General features: G+C 36.0%; 2 pseudogenes; one reads left to right on the top strand and one right to left on the bottom strand.

The window, feature by feature from the left end:
* Window positions 1–1,582: 1,582 nt before the first annotated feature.
* On the bottom strand, window positions 1,583–4,956 carry LOC149266825 (cinnamoyl-CoA reductase-like SNL6; annotated as a pseudogene).
* Window positions 4,957–12,558: 7,602 nt separating this feature from the next.
* LOC149266826 (ABC transporter C family member 10-like) lies at window positions 12,559–16,860 on the top strand (annotated as a pseudogene).
* The last annotated feature ends 1,524 nt before the right edge of the window (window positions 16,861–18,384 follow it).

Below are 18,384 nucleotides of genomic sequence, written 5' to 3' on the forward strand. Positions count from 1 at the left end.
ATGATGTCCACACAATGGTCAAGTTAGGAAAGAGTTAAAGATTAAATTAGTCATCAATTGTTAAGAGATTTCACTTGATTGTAATGATTCGAATTTATGAAGGGAATGATACATATTTATAACCAAAACACAAAGATATAGTGAAATTAAACTTCTATTAATAAATGGAAAATGTTGAAATTGTATCAATGGTATCTCTATCTTTGAATGGAAATTGATGCAAGTAAAAGGAAGTAAGAGTTATGGCCCTGTTGTGGCCAGCAACAACCCCCCTTTTTATTCAGTTTTAGAATAAAGCTAAATAAATGGGGACCCTTCTAAAAAATAAAAACTAGTGCTTATCTTTCCCTTAGTTTATTTTCATGATATGTGAGAAAAATTAATCAATCTTAGAAATTTTTTTAACAAAGTAATATTTTCTTATATAGTTGAGATGTGAAATGTGAATTAGTTACTTTATGTGAATTTAATATTCTTGAAATCTAAAAGTTCAAATTTATGGAGAAATATTTGAAAGTAAAAATTACTTACAGAAAGCAAGTAGAATCAATTAGTTTTTAAAAAAGTGAATTTATTTATATATTTAAAAATATTTTTTAATAATAAAAAGTTAATTAAAATATTGAAAAATATAAAAATAAAAATTAATAACTTTAAAATTATAAAAAAAAGGTGAGAATGTTTGTAGAATTTGTTTTAATCCTAACAAAAATTATTCATAAGATATATAAAAAGTTTGTTTTTTATTTAATTAAGAAGCTTCTCTTTCATGTTATAACATATATTAATGAACCAAAACCCAAATATATTATAAAAAGAAATGGAAATTTACCTTCCATTAGCTCCAAAAACCGAATCCATTCCATACTTTAAATAATAAAAAATTAAAAATAAAAGTTCGATCTTCTAAGGCAAAACAATATTCTATTTTTTTTATCTTGTAATTGAAGAATTTACCATCCCAATATATAAAGATGCTATCAGTTTATAAGAAAATATAGAGACAGACAAAAAAACAGACCTCCTGTAACAAAATTGCCACATATAAGTGAACATTACACACTCCATAAAACAGAAAAAGTGTAACTTCCCATTCCATTCATAACACAATTGATGCTTAAAAATTGTAACTTCCCATAATGGTAAAACAAATAGGAGGAACTTTCACAATGGTAAAACAATTCCAGAGTGTGAGGTATCCACTTTTTATTCACACACAAAACAACCCATCAACAAAGCTTGCTTTCACTTTTCCTTGCAAGGAATCATGACTTTGATTTTACTTCAGAAATTAACCAAAAAAAATGCATATGGTAGAGAGCCTTAGTCACATGCTTAAACTTTAATGCTGGTCGTTATGGAAATCGACTTAGGGCTATTGCCAACTATCAAATGAAGGCTGGTGCTCATAGTGAAGGAAATCGACTTATTGCCAACTATCCAACAAACCTTGAAGTGAAAATTACATTACATTATGTACAAAATGGATATAGTTTGAACATGTAAACTCACCAAGTTTTCTTGTGCCCGTCATTGATGGTTGTTGTTAAGCTATAACATGGGGAAAGGCTCCCCCCTTCCCTTATAGTTCGCTGCTTAGGGTTGCACGGTTTCCATATCCAACCATTAATCCAGTCATCTTCTTATTACTCAGACGCTCTTGGAAAACGGTCGAGTCTTCAAAACTGTTACCAAATTATGAAAAAAATCAAATATATAATGAATTCATGACTATCTTTGGACAATATCTATGTATGATTAATTTCATTGTGACATAATAGCTAAGATAAAATATCATTAGGTAAGAAACCCAATTTAAATCTTTAAGATATAGAATCTTTAGTGCTTTTAATATCTGAAAAATAATTAATTGCTCTGTACCTATCAGGAATGGTATCAGGTGTTGCAAACTCTGTGCTAAATTGACAGCATCTTCTGCATTACCGACTATTTGATTGAAACATATATATCTCCCATAGGAAAATGGATCTTCATAAGCACATATATGTGCATCCGCTAGAAACCTTATGTCTACACTACCTAAAGTGCCCTTCTCATACATTTGTGCATCCCTTGCGATCACGAAGACTAGCCAATGTAAATAAACTAGCTAATATTTTGCACTTCCATAGATTAGATCCTCTCCAAGGGTTGTACGTTCTAGAGCATAGTCTATTTGATATGCAGATCTCTCACCCTCACCTTTAAGATATGCAATGGTAGATCCTGAGCTTTTGTATGTGATACTAGGTCCCATAATCATAGATGAGTTGATTGTCACTATATTCAACCCCCTGTCCATGGCCATCACCCATGCAGCCTTCTCTGATAGTGTCTTGGCTAATGCGTACCACAACTGTGAATATGAAATATTGTATAATTAGAACATAATACCACAGATCACTGCAAGGTTCAGAATATTGTTATTAAACTGTACAGCTTTGAACTCCACAATATTTGAGAAACACCCAAATTTTATACATATACTCCTTCAAAAAAATGATGAATACCGCACCACAATGTATTTAGGTTCTCTTTGTAAAAATATACATACTTAGCACAAAGCCATTTTAGCCCTGATTTAGTATGCACCAAAGATTTAGACAAAGGTTACATATCAAGACTTTCTCATTATTTGATGAATATATAACCTGGGCAACTTCAAGTACAAAAATGAATTGGATATGGATTGTTGCATATAGAGAATATATATGCACTCTGTTGTCTATAATGTGGTATCATTTCAGCGATCTTAAGAGGCAAAAGATCAATTGGATTTTTTATTATTGCAGGGTTATCTGCAATATGTAGTATGTATTATCATTTGAGCAATTTTAAAAAGCCAAAAGCTAATTGGATATGGATTCATGGACTGGGAGAAGCTAGATGAATATGTAGCATGTATTATCATTTGAGTAATTTCAAAAAGCCAAAAGCTAATTGGATATGGATTCATGGATTGAGAGAAGGATGAAGCAAGATGCATTGTATAGCTTAGTAAAATGATGGTGGACAAAGTAAAATATGAAAGAGTCAATTGGATTTATTTCTTTAGATTGGAAGGAGAAATTATGCTTTTCCCCACCCAGATACAATTCTTACAAATGACATGTTTATCTCATATTAAATATACTACTGTCATGGATTCCATCGCCTTGGACAACTACTATTGTAGCTGGCCTTGAGAAACTGTAGATGGAAACATTGAAGTTATTTATTAGATTAACTAATGTGATCAAAGCAGCTTTAGATGCAAATTTCTGAGTTACTTACTAGATTAAGCAACTAATCAGACCAATGCTATCGAACATATCATTGAGTTAGATGTCGTTAACAAGTTAAAAGGAAAAAGTGGTAAATCAGTCCACTTTACTTAGATTGTATACTAAACTTAACATTTTGTCATTTAAAAATTATATATACAAACCTTCAATTTCCTGCAAAGATTTGCATCACTCCAATGCCTCTCATCAAGGGCATTAACCTTGTAGTCTCCATCTTCTCTCCAAATTGCTGCAGCCCCAAAAGAAGTGAACACAACTTTCTCAATGGTCTCGGTCTGAGCACACTCTTCCAGTGCATTATGGGCTGCTTGTACTTCAGTTCTGCCATCACTTCCTGTATTACACAAGTCCACATCTATCAATATTCAACCCTTCCAATACATATACCAAAATGCCCACATCTTTAATTCAAAGGTTCACTAACTTACATCATAACCTGCAGCACTCTGAGGGTGTTCAAAGGTATAGAACAGACCAGAATAGCCCTTGAGTGCATCAATAATGCTGTGATAATCCAAGACCTTTGCATAGAATATCTGCAATCGATGCCCATGCAATTTTCTGAGAGAGTCAACTGCGCCTGCCATCATTTGAAATCATCAATGAAGAATGCGAGCATACTATAAGTTCAATCAAAAGGAAATGTGAAAACCTTCATCTCAATTTCAAGGTGACTGGGAATTCAAAATAGGGATGGGATGGCACAAATTTCCTATATTTATTCTTAGGGGTTTGAAAAAAAAGGTAATGCATCACAATTGGGTTAAAATCTTAATTTCATAGATTCATCCTAACGTGAAATTTATCAAGAAACTACAAAATATTGTTCTCTTTTCAATAAATAAACATACCGGTGTCTCTCTGCACAGTGGCGTGCACTGAATAGCCTCGTTGCAGAAGGCCCTGCACAATCCACAAGCCTACATAACTGGACACATCCACGACACAGACTTGTTGGGAATTTTTCTGGTAAAATTCCAAAAAAAAAATCATAGAACAGAGAACAATGCTCTGTTTTCCCACACAGGATCTTTAACACAGTGGAAACCAAAAAAAAAATTATTTGCAGACAGAGTTTTACACACACCAAATGGAGCTTGTATTCATTAACTAAAAACCGCTAGTACAACAAAACATCTTCCTCTTAACAGAGGGATTACACCAGGAACACTTTAGTTCCAGTTTCCAGTAAAACACTCACTGTCTCTCCTGAGAAATACTCTGTCTCAGCTTTTTATATTAACACACTGTTGTGAAGAATTACATACATTCACTTCTTACTCATACACTGCTGCATATTTCGTTTCAACAACAACAAAAACTCTCTGCACTGCTTTGCAATAACAAGAGAACTCAGTCTCTACTTACAAATTGACACACTGTTGTGTAAAATAAAAATTCTTACATTCACTGCTGTGTGAAAAACATTTTGGCTTCGCACTGCTGTGTGTTTCATTTCACTGCATTCTCAAACACTGGGCATTTACGCTCTGCTACGTTTTGCCCTCCTTTCATCACCACAAAAACATTTGCGGTTTTGCACACTGCTACGTGCTTCCTTTGCAAGTTCACAACTTCTACATTCCTGCGTGTCTCATTACATTTTTATCTCTCATGAGAGAGACATTATCTATGCACTCACACTGCTGTGCTTCTTCTTGGCGCTACACATCTTTTTTACATTACTTGCAATTTTATATCAAAAAACATAACAATGCATTCTCCTATGCCATACTCCCGTAATTAAAACTTCACCAACATTTACCAACCCCGTCATAAATTTCATTAAATTACTTTGCTGACAAAACCAATGGTCAACAGGAATTCACTTCACGTCAAGTTCATGAATTACTCCATGGTGCAGGTCTGTACGCAACCGTTGATTTCATCGGACGGTTGTCAAACCATATCGCGCGGCTGCTGCCATAACCATTGAATTATGCGATTTGTTTGACAGAAGGTGCGATCTGTGATGGCTCAGGTCGCATCGCATCGCGAAGAGCTTAACGCACAGAGGTTTGAATTTGCGATCTGTGATCTGCGATCGCATGATCGCATCGCATCGTCATCGTCGCAGCGCAGGGGACAAGGAGCGGAGGGGGGCAGCGATCTGCGATCTGTGCGATCTACGATGGATCACATCGCAAGTGGAAAACTGATTGTTTTGCAGACGCTGTTGCTGTTCAACTATTTCTGCAGTTGAAATTACATTCCAACACTCCCCTTTAATTTCAACTGCTGGGTTATCAGTCATACCCAAACATTTCCTCAAAAAGTTCAAACTGTTACAGGCTCCCCCTAACTGTATGCATCGTCTCCTTTTGGCAGAGTCTTCTAAAAGAAACTTAGATTGGTTGGGGAGCTCAAAGAGCTTTTGGACTATATTTCCTTCCTTCTCCATACTTGTGTAACTTTCTTCTTTTGCGTGGGTCTAGCTTGCATAGGAGCCCATGTTAAGTTACAATCACGTGCCATATGCCCAATGTTATGGCACTTGAAACATTCTACATTGTTCATGAATAAGGTTTCATGATTTCTTCCTGTAAAATTGTTTCTTGGAGGTTGTCGGAGACCATAACATCTATCTCTATGAAATGCTCTACAGTCTTTTTCCATATGACCAAAGTTTGAACAAGAATAACAATAACCAAAAAATGAACTTTGGTACCTGGTAGATGGTGGTTTCCTTGATGTACTTTTGAAGCTTTTCTGCATTGAGATCCTTTGATGATAACTATTGCCTCTTGCCTCTTTGATATCATCAACATTTCTTCTTGGAGCTGGTTTTCTACTTGGAGCGAGATTTCTTCTTGGAATAGGATTTCTTATATTGTAGCCTTGATTTTTCTCCTTGCCTTTGCTGGAACTAGGAGCATCACAATTTCTTTCTGCCTTCTTCACATCTCCTTTGCTTAAAGCATTTTCATTCTTGTTTGAGGGTTCACCTACATACCCGAGTCCTGATTTATCAGATGGAGATCTGTGATAGCTAAGCATGTCATCCAAGGCTTGAGAGCTCTTCATGATTTTGTTCATCCCTTCAACCTTTTTCTTGAGGAGGACAATCTCTTCTTCCAATCTTTCACACTCATTATTCTTCTTTGCAAGTTGTTCCTCAGTTTCTTCCTTGCTACGAGTAGCTTCAGCTACTACTATTTTAAGGGAGATGATATCTAACTTCATTTTGGAGATTTCTTCATTCTTTGCTAGACTGCTCTCCATTTTCTTTTCTGCTTCTTGTGCCTACTTCCTGGCTTCTTGTAATTCAGACTTGAGGGAGGAGACCTCTACCTTGTACTGTCCAATCTCTTCTACAAGTTTGTTCACTCTCTTGTGCCTTTGTTCAAGTTGACTTGACAAGGTATCTTCCTTCTTCTTTGCTTTATTCAATTGATTTGTCATGGATATGACTTCTTCATGATGCTTCCTTTTGCTTTGATCAAGTTCCTTCTTAAACTTGGCGAGCTCTTCATCCCTTTCTTGTACTTGAAGCTTGATGAGGTCAACCTTCTCATTTTCAGCTTCTATGATGGGTTCAGAATTTCCTTCTTGACTGATGGTCATGGCCAGTGCTCCTTTTGCATGAAGGTCATGAAGTTTGTCCCATATATCCTTTGCTGATGAATATTTTCCTAGATTCTTCTTTACAGAATCAGGCAGCCCATCCAAGATTATCTTTGCTGCTTTTGCATTGTACTCCTTGGATTCTCTATCCTTCCTATTATCATCAATCACTGATTCCCAGATTTCAATCCCTTGAGACTGTAAGACAGTCCTCATTTTTACTTCCCATATATAAAAGTTCCCATTAAACCTTGAAGCCTCAAATAGAATGCTTTCAAGTTGATTATCTTCTATTTTAGTAGTAGAGGGAGACACATGCTTAGGAGGATTGGAGACTTTCTTCTTTGACCTTGCCATTCTTAACTATACTTCAAATACCTGACTATGTATTTAAAATAACTGACTGTTTCTTCAACAGTAACTCAAAAACTTGACTTGAGAAATACCTGGATCCTTTCTTGACTGTGTCTTCACTCTGCTGGAGAAGCTGCTGCAACAAAATGAACCTTCCTTCAGTTTCTTTGACACCTTCAAAGAGCCTAGACCAGCTTTGATACCACTGTTGGGAATTTTTCTGGTAAAATTCCAAAAACAAAATCACAGAACAGAGAACAATGTTCTATTTTTCCACACAGGATCTTTAACACAGCGGAAACCAAAAAAAAAATTATTTGCGGACAGAGTTTTACACACACCAAATGGAGCTTGTATTCATTAACTAAAAACTGCTGGTACAACAAAACATCTTCCTCTTAACAGAGGGATTACACCAGGAACACTTCAGTTCCAGTTTCCAATAAAACACTCACTGTCTCTCCTGAGAAATACTCTGTCTCAGCTTTTTATATTAACACACTGCTGTGAAGAATTACATACATTCACTACTTACTCATACGCTGCTGCATATTTCGTTTCAACAACAACAAAAACTCTCTGCACTGCTGTGCATTAACAAGAGAACTCAGTCTCTACTTACAAACTGACACACTGCTGTGTAAAATAAAATTTCTTACATTCACTGCTGTGTGAAAAACATTTTGGCTTCGCACTGCTGTGCGTTTCATTTCACTGCATTCTCAAACACTGGGCATTTACGCTCTGCTGCGTTTTGCCCTCTTTTCATCACCACAAAAACATTTGCGGTTCTGCACACTGCTGCGTGCTTCCTTTGCAAGTTCACAACTTCTACACTGCTGCGTGTCTCATTACATTTTTATCTCTCAACAGAGAGACATTATCTCTGCACTCGCACTGCTGTGCTTCTTCTTGGCGCTACACATCATTTTTACATTACTTGCAAGTTTATATCAAAAAACATAACAATGCATTCTCCTATGCCATACTCCCGTAATTAAAACTTCACCAACATTTACCAACCCCGTAGTAAATTTCATTAAATTACTTTGCTGACAAAACCGGCGGTCAACAGGAATTCACTTCACGTCAAGTTCATGAATTACTCCATGGTGCAGGTCTGTACGCAACCGTTGATTTCATCGGACGGTTGTCAAACCATATCGCGCAGCTGCTGCCATAACCATTGAATTATGCGATTTGTTTGACAGAAGGTGCGATCTAGGATGGCTCAGGTCGCATCGCATCGCGAAGAGCTTAACGCACAGAGGTTTGAATTTGCGATTTGCGATCGCATGATCGCATCGCATCATCATTGTCGAAGCGTAGGGGACAAGGAGTAGAGGGGGGTAGCGATCTACGATCTGTGCGATCTGCGATGGATCACATTGCAAGTGGAAAACTGATTGTTTTGCAGACGCTGCTGCTGTTTAACTATTTCTGCAGTTGAAATTACATTCCAACAAGACTACCTTGCCATTTCCCTCAGAGGGGTTCAGACTAGAGGTAAATACCAACATGGCTGCTGTCTCCACAAATCGTTTTTCTGAATGCAAACCTGCAAGAGAGAGACATAAGTAAAAGAGTCTACGTGGTCGACCATGGCAGGAGCGTTCATTGTATTCATGGGATTGGCTTTGGTGTGAAGTTGAATGGCAGGGAGTAGTCTACCCAGGTAGAGGAATTGGTGAGGGAGCAGCCCGTGGGTTATTTCTGAATTCAAATTTCATGGTGAATTAACTTCCCGGTTGCAAGACCTTATGGAAATCAGAATGTCTATCAGGAACCTGTCAGTCGTCGACATTAATGCGGAGGGTGGTGGAGTGGCGCAGGGTGGAGGAATTGTGGGAGGCTTTTCCAAGTGGCAACGGAAACCGAGCACGTTTAAAATTCTGATATTTTTCGTAATATTATTTAAATTTTTATAATAATGTACTAATTTATAAATTAAAACATTAATATATTAATTTAGTATGGTGAATTTTAATTTTAATATTTTAAATGTTCACTTTCTTATATTTTAAGGATTTAAGTTAATTATCCAAGAGTTAATGGTATCTCACAACAATAATAAAAGCCTACTTTTTAAAGATAGCTTTAGGTGTACTGATTTTTTTGAATAATAATAATAAGTTAACCTGCATAATAAGTCTAGCTACTAACTTCACAATTAAATTATTATAAATTTTTGCTCGATAAAATAATCATTATAACATAACAATATAAATTTAACATACTACACTATATTTTTCTATGGTAAAAAAATTCATTATAGCGTAACAATATAACTTTAACATAGTACACTGTATTGTCGAAGAGAAGCGGGTTTAAAAAAACAGAAAAGTTAACAATTGTAGCATGTTGCGAACAAGAAACGACAATCATAATGTTAATGTAACTAACTCGAAATAATATGAACGAGAAATAATAACGATAATAACAGTGCGATGAAAGAGAAACAACGATAACAATGTGTGTGACAAATAACGAACAATGTCTCACAGTGTAAGAAAGTAAATGTTTTTTTGACGAGAGATTACACTTTATTGTCTCATATCCTCATCAGGAGGAGGGTGTGGTAACAGACAATCATCAGAGGAAAAATTCTTTGACCACACACAACAAATTCTCTTTTCATTAACTGTGAAAATTTCTTCATTTCTTTTACTGTATGCAAGAGATAGGATTTGACCCGACAATGCAGCCTCTTTGGTTTCAGAACCATCCTCAGTTGTAATATTTCACCTGCTTTCTCTCATAACAATGCTGCTAATATTGTTCGTATAATAATCGCACTCCTCAACACCGCAAACAGAAATGATAATATCATGCCCGCCTGTAATGTAAAATTCGTTCTTTGTAAAGGCGGGCATACAGATCTGATGGTCTTCAAATGTGATCAAAATGTCACCTCACAGATTACAAATGAGAACCCTTTGGTTTCTATTGTAACACAAGAAGCGGCCCAATTTAGTTAGATAGAAAGGGTCCACCATTGCTTCAAAATTTGTCGGTATTATTCGAGTGACCTCAGGAGATATATCAATTAAGTTTATATTTTTTTAAAGTTGTTTGAATTAAGTTTATATTTTTTTAAAGTTGTTTGAATGATCCAAATTGGATCATTATATTGTTTTTTATCGATTTCGATATATTTGGAGTGGAAAAAGTGAAAGAATCAGCTCACAAAACTGTTTTTATTAGTGGGACCTAGTTTGGTGAAATAAAATATGAAATCTTCAAAAAGTATTTTGAAGCATCAATGATGTATTTTGGGGATAAAACCTTGCCTCTTAATCATAGAACCATTCTATGTTATTCTACACATAGAAATCTTTCCAACGACGCAAGAATCACGTCAGTCAATCAGGGTATGTATGTAAAAGTTATGCCACTTCTTGTTTTTACATCTAAAAGGGGCTGGGAAGTGTTTGTGATGTAAAACACTCTAGAAGTGTCTTATTTTTAACTTTAGTTAAGATTTGATATAGTCAAACTTAACCACTAATAGGGTATCGCGCTATGTTATAATCGGCACTAGGATGAAGAGGCATTCTATTCTTTCGAGAACATTTTGTTCCATAGTTGAGAAAAGGTAGCCAGGACAGATAGGAACTAGAGCACACAGACAAGATATGTGCACTGTAATAGCCCATCGCACACAAACATTGCTTTTTTGTATCTACAACAATATTTCCATACAGAGAAAGAGAGATAGGAAGTAGAGCACACAGAGAGGATATATGCACTGTAACAGCCCACGTGCCACAAACATTGCTTTCTTGTATCTACAACAATATTTCCACATAGTGAAAGAGAGCTAAGAAGCCTCACTTTTGAGTTGGGTTTCTCTTGAAAAGGTTTCCAAGAGAGCATATCTTGTGCCTTATGTGTGTGAAAGCTTATTTTTTCATTCTCTACTTCTATGCATAATTTACTTTTACATGCATGCATTAAATGTAGTGCATGTCTAGAAATTAAATCTAAAAATTAATAAAACTATAATAGTGTAGAATCCTAGATTTTTAACATAATATTATCAGAGATGTTGTAATAAACTATCTAATAAAATATGAGAGCAGTTTACAAATCATTGAAGACATATTCTATCATCTATGATCGCCACAAACTGTAGCTAAATGTAACCGAATGCTGCGTTGAGATACACAATAGCTTTGAGACACAATTCCCCGTCCTCTTTCAAATAAATCTTACACAAAATGCCGCTTAATCATCCATTGAAATACATCACTAATAAATACCAATCTATTTTTCTTTCACCTTGTAGGATGGATATCTCATTGTATTCTTTTAAATCAAAAAATTTAACACTTTCATCTCTACATTGTAAGTTATGCCCCTCCAATTTGCAATTTCTAAATCCCAAGCAATGGTGTCCTCTTCTACTGCATAAATCTCTCATTATTCGTTAGTTCGTCCTGCTTTTATAGTTGCTATTTCCAAGCTTAAAATATCGAGGTTGGGAAATATTAATGATAACCAACGATTATAAGTGAATTATTATTAGAATTGTAATAGGCAAACTCAATATCAATCGTCCATCCATGAAGGGCAAGATTTCCCCTCTCGTTTGACCCTTTCTCGTACGTGCAAGGCTTGTAAATGGTAATCCCAGAAACTATTGTGCAATTTTCCCATTAAATCTCGGCGTTGCAGTCAGTGGAAGGAATTCATGGACAACCGGCTATTCCCGTACATTGACACTTTCTCTTTTCTACGAAATTCACTGGGAGTACCCACTATTTACCTTTTAATTCCGTATCCAACAAATTCATTGCATCAAATAGATGAAGAGGGTCATTTTGTAAGGGACGCACACCCGAATTTCTCTTAGCCACCCTTTAATTACGTGCACAAAAAAATCCATAATCTACAGATTATAGATATTTAGGCTGATAGGCTTTCTTATGCATCAACAATTGTCAACACTTTCACTCTCCTCCGTTGGATCAAGTGAGACACTTTCAACCGTTGATTTGAAGTGTCATGTGGCAAGCATGCACTGCACTTTCACTGCTTTTTCCAAATATTGGTTGAGTTGTCTTCTTTTCACCTCCGAATTCTACTGTGCATTGAACCTGGCCCTGTTATGCAAAAACTACATAGAGTTCTTCTGCATCACTTTGCTGATCGCCTTTGCTGTCAACGACGTCAAAATGAGCAGATCGCCCTAGCCTAGGTGGCGCAATTTGCAACGAAGGACAGGATATTTGAGAAAAATTTTAATCTATTAGGTACTGGGGACGGAAACGATACTCCCCTGCTGCTGAAAGTACAGATTGTCTTCAAGTTTTATGCCAGCAGGCGCCGATAGTGCCAGGGCTTGTTGGTGACCATGGAGCTTCAGAGCAGACATGCTCTGATCTCGAGGATGTATAATTCTATAGTGCCTTGTAAGGATGAGGTCAATATCGAGGTTTATATTAATGAGGATGGTATGGATGCTTTCGTATTTGCGCTGGCCAGGAAGAAGGCTGCCAAGAGTATGCACAAGGATACCAGGGATCTCCAACAGTATGCCAGCTTGCTTACGCCGCCTTCGAATCGGAAGTGGCTCAGCGAGGAGCTCGTTGGAATTGCCGAGTTTAACCTAATATTATCAACCATTTAAATTGGTGTATTTTTTTCTCATTGTACTCAGCCCTCCCTCTGCAATTGCAAGTCTGTGGCACCCTCGCATATGTTTCTCAGACTGCATGGATTCAAACAGGAACGGTACGAGACAACATATTATTCGGATGCCACAAGGAGGAGCAAAAATATTAGGCGGTTATCTTAAAGTCTTCGCTGTACAAATATCTCTTGAATTTTTCCTTTGGTGATCTGACTGAAATAGGAGAAAGAGCTGTCAATCTCAGTGGTGACCAGAAACAACGGATACAGCTTGCCCGTGCTTTATATCAAGATTCTGGTATTTATCTTTTGGATGATCCTTTCAGTGTTGTTGATGCTCATACTGCTACTAGCTTGTTTAAGGTTAATATGGTCATTTCCTTTTGATATAAAAGGTTTTGAAATTATTATATAGCTGGTGCTAATTTTGTGCGTTGTAGCTTTCTATAGCAATGCTTTTCGTTTTTCTTAGCTTCCTAATAGACATATTTTGATGTGTAGGAATATATAATGGGAGCACTGTCAAAAAAGACAGTAATTCTTGTAACACACCAAGTTGATTTTCTCCCGGCATTTGATGCTATTATGGCTAGTAAACAGTTATCCTAGTCATGTGGAAGCTGTTTGCTTGCTTGTAAACATCCTTTTGGCAAAGTTTTCTGATGGATGGCACATTAAAATATTTTCTGCAACTTTGACATATAATTTAATGCTAATAGTTTTGACCTCTTTTTTTAATTTCTACACTGAAGTTTCTCTCTTTTGCAGCTGATGTTGGACGGTGAGATTCATCAAGCCAGGCAATATCAGGAACTGTTATTCTCAAGTGAGGCATTTAGGGACCTTGTGAATGCAAACAAGAACACTGTTGGTTCCAATGAATCAGCAGCGACAAAGCCATCCACAAAAGATGAACCTGTCAAGGAAGAGAGAGATATTCAAAGCAGCAAGTCACAGACAGAAAAACTGATTTCAAATATAGCTTCTAACGGGGATCAGCTAGTTAAAAGGGAAGAGAAGGAAGTTGGGGACACCGGTCTGAAGCCATACATTGACTATTTGAAACAGAATAAAGGTTTCTTATATTGTGTATGTGCTGGTCTTGGTCATCTTATATTCTTGATTGGGCAGATTTTAGGAAATACTTGGATGGCTGCTAAGTTGCAAAGTCCTCAAATCGGTGTATTAAGGTTAATAATAGTGTACTCAGCCATTCGGTTCACATCTATATTTTTCCTATTCCTTCGGTCACTTTTCACCGTTCTTTTGGGGCTTAAGGCATCAAAATCCTTCTTTTCTGAGCTTCTGACTTCTTTATTCCGAGCACCGATGGCATTCTTTGATGCAACTCCATTGGGAAGAGTTCTCAGCAGAGTAAGTCATTTACGTAATTACGATAGGCTTCATTCTTTACGTAATTAAGTCTTTGACAAAAAGTGAAATTTAACATACATGAGGGTAGAAAGCTACTGACATTTATCTTGTCGACCTCCTTTTCCAGGTTTCTTCAGATTTCAGCATTCTTGACGTAGACATTACTTTCAGCTTTGTCATGTGCATGTCATCTACCATGATTGCTTACAGCAGTCTTGGAGTTGTGGCTGTTGTGACATGGCAAGTTTTGTTTGCAGCCATTCCATTGATTTATTTGGCCTTTCGACTCCAGGTAAATCGCTAATTCACACAAGTTTCTTGAGAAGACTCTTTAAGTGACTGCCAATATTGTGAGAGAAATTATAACTGATTTTTTGTTTGTTCAATTTAATCAGAAATACTATTTTTCTTCTGCTAAAGAATTGATGAGACTGAATGGTACAACGAAATCACCTATTGCAAATCATTTTGGTGAGTCCATAGCAGGAACAATGACCATTAGGGCTTTCAGGGTTGAGGATCAGTTCTTCAAGAAGAACTTAGACCTTATTGACAAAAATTCGATCCCCTTTTTCTACGGTTTCTCAGCAAATGAATGGTTGATCCAACGTCTAGAGATGTTAAATGCAACTGTTATTTGCTCCTCTGCTCTTGCTATGGTTCTACTCCCAAAGGGCAGCTTCAATCCTGGTATGAAGTTGAACAATGAAACTAAATGTCAACTGTGGGAGATTTCTGCTGTTACTGGACACTTTTGTATATAAGTTAATCATGCCTAACAAATTGAACTAGTGCAGGTTTCGTTGGGATGGCCCTATCTTATGGTCTATCATTGAACATATCATTGGTTAAAAGTATTCAAAACCAATGTACACTTGCAAACTACATTGTTTCTGTAGAACGCATCAAACAGTATATGCACATTCCTAGTGAGGCACCAGCCGTTATAGAAGATCACAGACCATCAGATAATTGGCCTTCACATGGGAAGGTGGAGTTACATGACTTGAAGGTATCTGAGTTGTGTTTTCTAAAAAGATGACTATTCAAATTATAAATTTGAATGGTTAATGATGTTTTCAATCAAATATATTTGATACGTGTGCAGATTAGATATAGATCCAACAGTCCCCTTGTTTTACGGCGCATTACATGTGCATTTGAAGGAGGGAAAAAGATTGGGATTGTTGGCCGAACGGGAAGTGGGAAAACCACTCTCATTAGTGCTATTTTTCGATTAGTTGAACCTGCAGGGAGTAGAATCCATAGATGGTTTGGATATTACCTCTATTGGGCTTCATGATTCGCGGTCACGCCTTGGGATTATTCCTCAAGAGCCAACTCTTTTTCATGGAACTATTCGCTTCAACCTAGATCCATTATCTGAGCACTCAGAGTTAACAATTTGGGAAGTATGTAAATTCTATTCAACATAATCTCTAACTGAGTTTATCATATGTAGAATGAAAAAATAAATAATGCCATGAATTTATTTTGTGCTTTGATTAAGGTTCTGAACAAGTGTCAACTTGGAGACATTGTAAGAGGGAAGGTGGATGGCTTAGATGCACCAGGTTATTTTTTTAGTAAATATATATTTTTGAATGCAATAAAATTCTTTGACATGGCCATGAATTTGGCTGTTAGATTTGGAAGTTTTTTGTCGTTCTAAAAGATTAATAAAATGCAATGGGGAGTGATGGAGAGAATTGGAGTGTTGGGCAAAGACAATTGTTTTGTTTGGGACGTGCATTGCTAAGGAAAAGTCGAATCCTTGTTCTAGATGAAGCAACAACATCAATAGATGATGCTACATATGCCATTCTCCAAACAATAATTAGAAAGGAATTTGCAGGTTGCACTGTAATTACTGTTGCACACAGGATACCTACTGTTATAGACAGTGACATGGTTGTTGCCATCAGTGATGGTAAGGCCCTATCATTCTATCTTATCTTTGTGTTGTATGTATGGATTGGTTTCATATGAATTTGTTGTACTCGAGGAAATGGACGGTACTGAAAGTAGATCTATTCACCTGTATCTAATTTGAACTATTATGATCTTGAATTCATGCAGGTGAGATGGTGGAGTGTGATCATCCATTGAAACTGATGGAGAGATGGTGGAGTGTGATCATCCATTGAAACTGATGGAGAGAGAAGGATCGTTATTCAGGAGGTTGGTGATAGAGTATTGGTCCCACACATCAAATGCTCTTCTTCATGCAACAACCAATAATGAATAACCTTTCGATCTCTCCTCCTAGACCATAAGATCTTCGCTCGATGCTTTAATCCTTAGATGATGGGCTAATTGTACCATTAGTGACCTTACGTTGATGGTCGCTAAATTGATGTATTTTCTTGTCAGATAAGATCTCATTGTAAAGCCATTTATTTACAATTGGCTCATCCTTATTGTAACCTGCATTTTTTATGCACGAGCATCATATTAGATATTTTTTCCTCCACTTAGAGCAAAATTCTTCTTCTCTTTGTGATATTTTGATTTAGGGAATCTGGTTAGTTAGGAAGTTATGCCAGGGTGTCCTTAAGGGACAGATGTAGCAAATTTGTTAGGATTAGGTGGAAATAGCTTCTAGAAATAGGGACAGATGTAATTAGGGGAGACGGCCAAGATAATGGAAATGAGGGAAAATAGAGAGGTAGGAGGGCTTCTGAGTTTGTAGAAATTATGTGTATGTTTGTCTGTATTAATGCAATTGTTGGCTTGAATGTAGCTAGTATTATCAACGAAACCACAGCTGCAGCAATAGATTATGGTTTGGACAAGAAGGGTGGAGAGAAAAATATTGTTGTTTCTGATCTTGGCGGTGGCACGTTTGATGTCAGTGTTTTGACTATTGACAACAGAGTTTTTGAGGTTTTGGCTACAAACGGTGATACCCATCTTTGAGGTAATCTGTCTGAACTGTGTCTGGCAGTTTTACATTACGAATTTGAATACGTGCACTGTGGTTATCATTGACTTTTTTGGTTGGCTTTCGAGCTTTGAACTTACCGGGATGTACACTAATATGTAGGTGATGTACACTAATATGTAGGTGAGGACTTTGACCAAAGGATAATGGAATATTTCATCAAATTTATCAAGAAAAAGCACGGAAAGGATATTAGTAAGGATAGCAGAAATAAAATAAGACACTCAACGTGTTCCTTGTAATATAGATATAAACAAAACATCTAAAGAAAAGTAATTGCACGATGATCCAGTCCAAGAAAACAAGGTTTTACACAAACCAATTAACTCTTCTAGAAATATTCAACAATTCCAATTTAATAATTCTATCGGCCTCTCTTTGTACCTTTTGGGACAATTGCTAGTTATATTGTTAATATGATGAAAGGATAGCGATGATTTACAAAATATTCTATGAACGTGCTAAAAATAAAATTGGAAATCTAAAACATTCGTACACTCACGATTTCAAAAGAATTATGTGAGAATATTGGACCATGGTTCAAAGACATTGCATAAAAAGGGAACTAAGGTATCTTCCTAGACATCTTTTAACCTATAATTATTTTGACAATATTATCATCATAATTTCTACTGTTCTATTGTTTATCTTGATTATGAAGATATTCGAGACAGATTAAGGTATCTTCGTAGACATCTTTAATTGATCTCATAATATTATCACCATAATTTCTCGGGTTCGTCTTCATTATGAAGGTATTTGAGACATTGTTAGCCAAAGTGTTTTTTCCTTTTTCCTTCTTTATATATTAACATTTTGAAGAACATTAATTAATTAATTAATTAAACACTCAATCGTTCTTCCATCACTTTAATGCTCGTTCATTTGGATTTGGATACATTGCAATTATGGTTTATGATTTTTATAATATGGCTAAATCTAGAATTCACCAATAAAATTTTGAATTTAAAATAAAATTTAGAAATGCACATTTTTTTGGTTTTTTTGAATTATATTAGCTTTTTTTTCTGTTTATTTTAAATAAATGTAAATAGGAATGATTTTTTTTTTTTAACCTTTTACTTTTTATCTAGCTCAACTCAAATCTTATTAATAGAGTAAATAATATATTGGAGATGTATTTTGGTAATAGTAAAAATCTAAAATAATATTAATTAATAATCTTCTATCATTCATTTTTAATCTTTAAATATCCATACTCACACTAAG

Source organism: Pinus tabuliformis, chromosome 6, assembly GCF_031772625.1.
Source record: "Pinus tabuliformis cultivar Carrire ecotype Pingquan chromosome 6, CPIR1, whole genome shotgun sequence".
NCBI classification, from domain to species: domain Eukaryota; kingdom Viridiplantae; phylum Streptophyta; class Pinopsida; order Pinales; family Pinaceae; genus Pinus; species Pinus tabuliformis.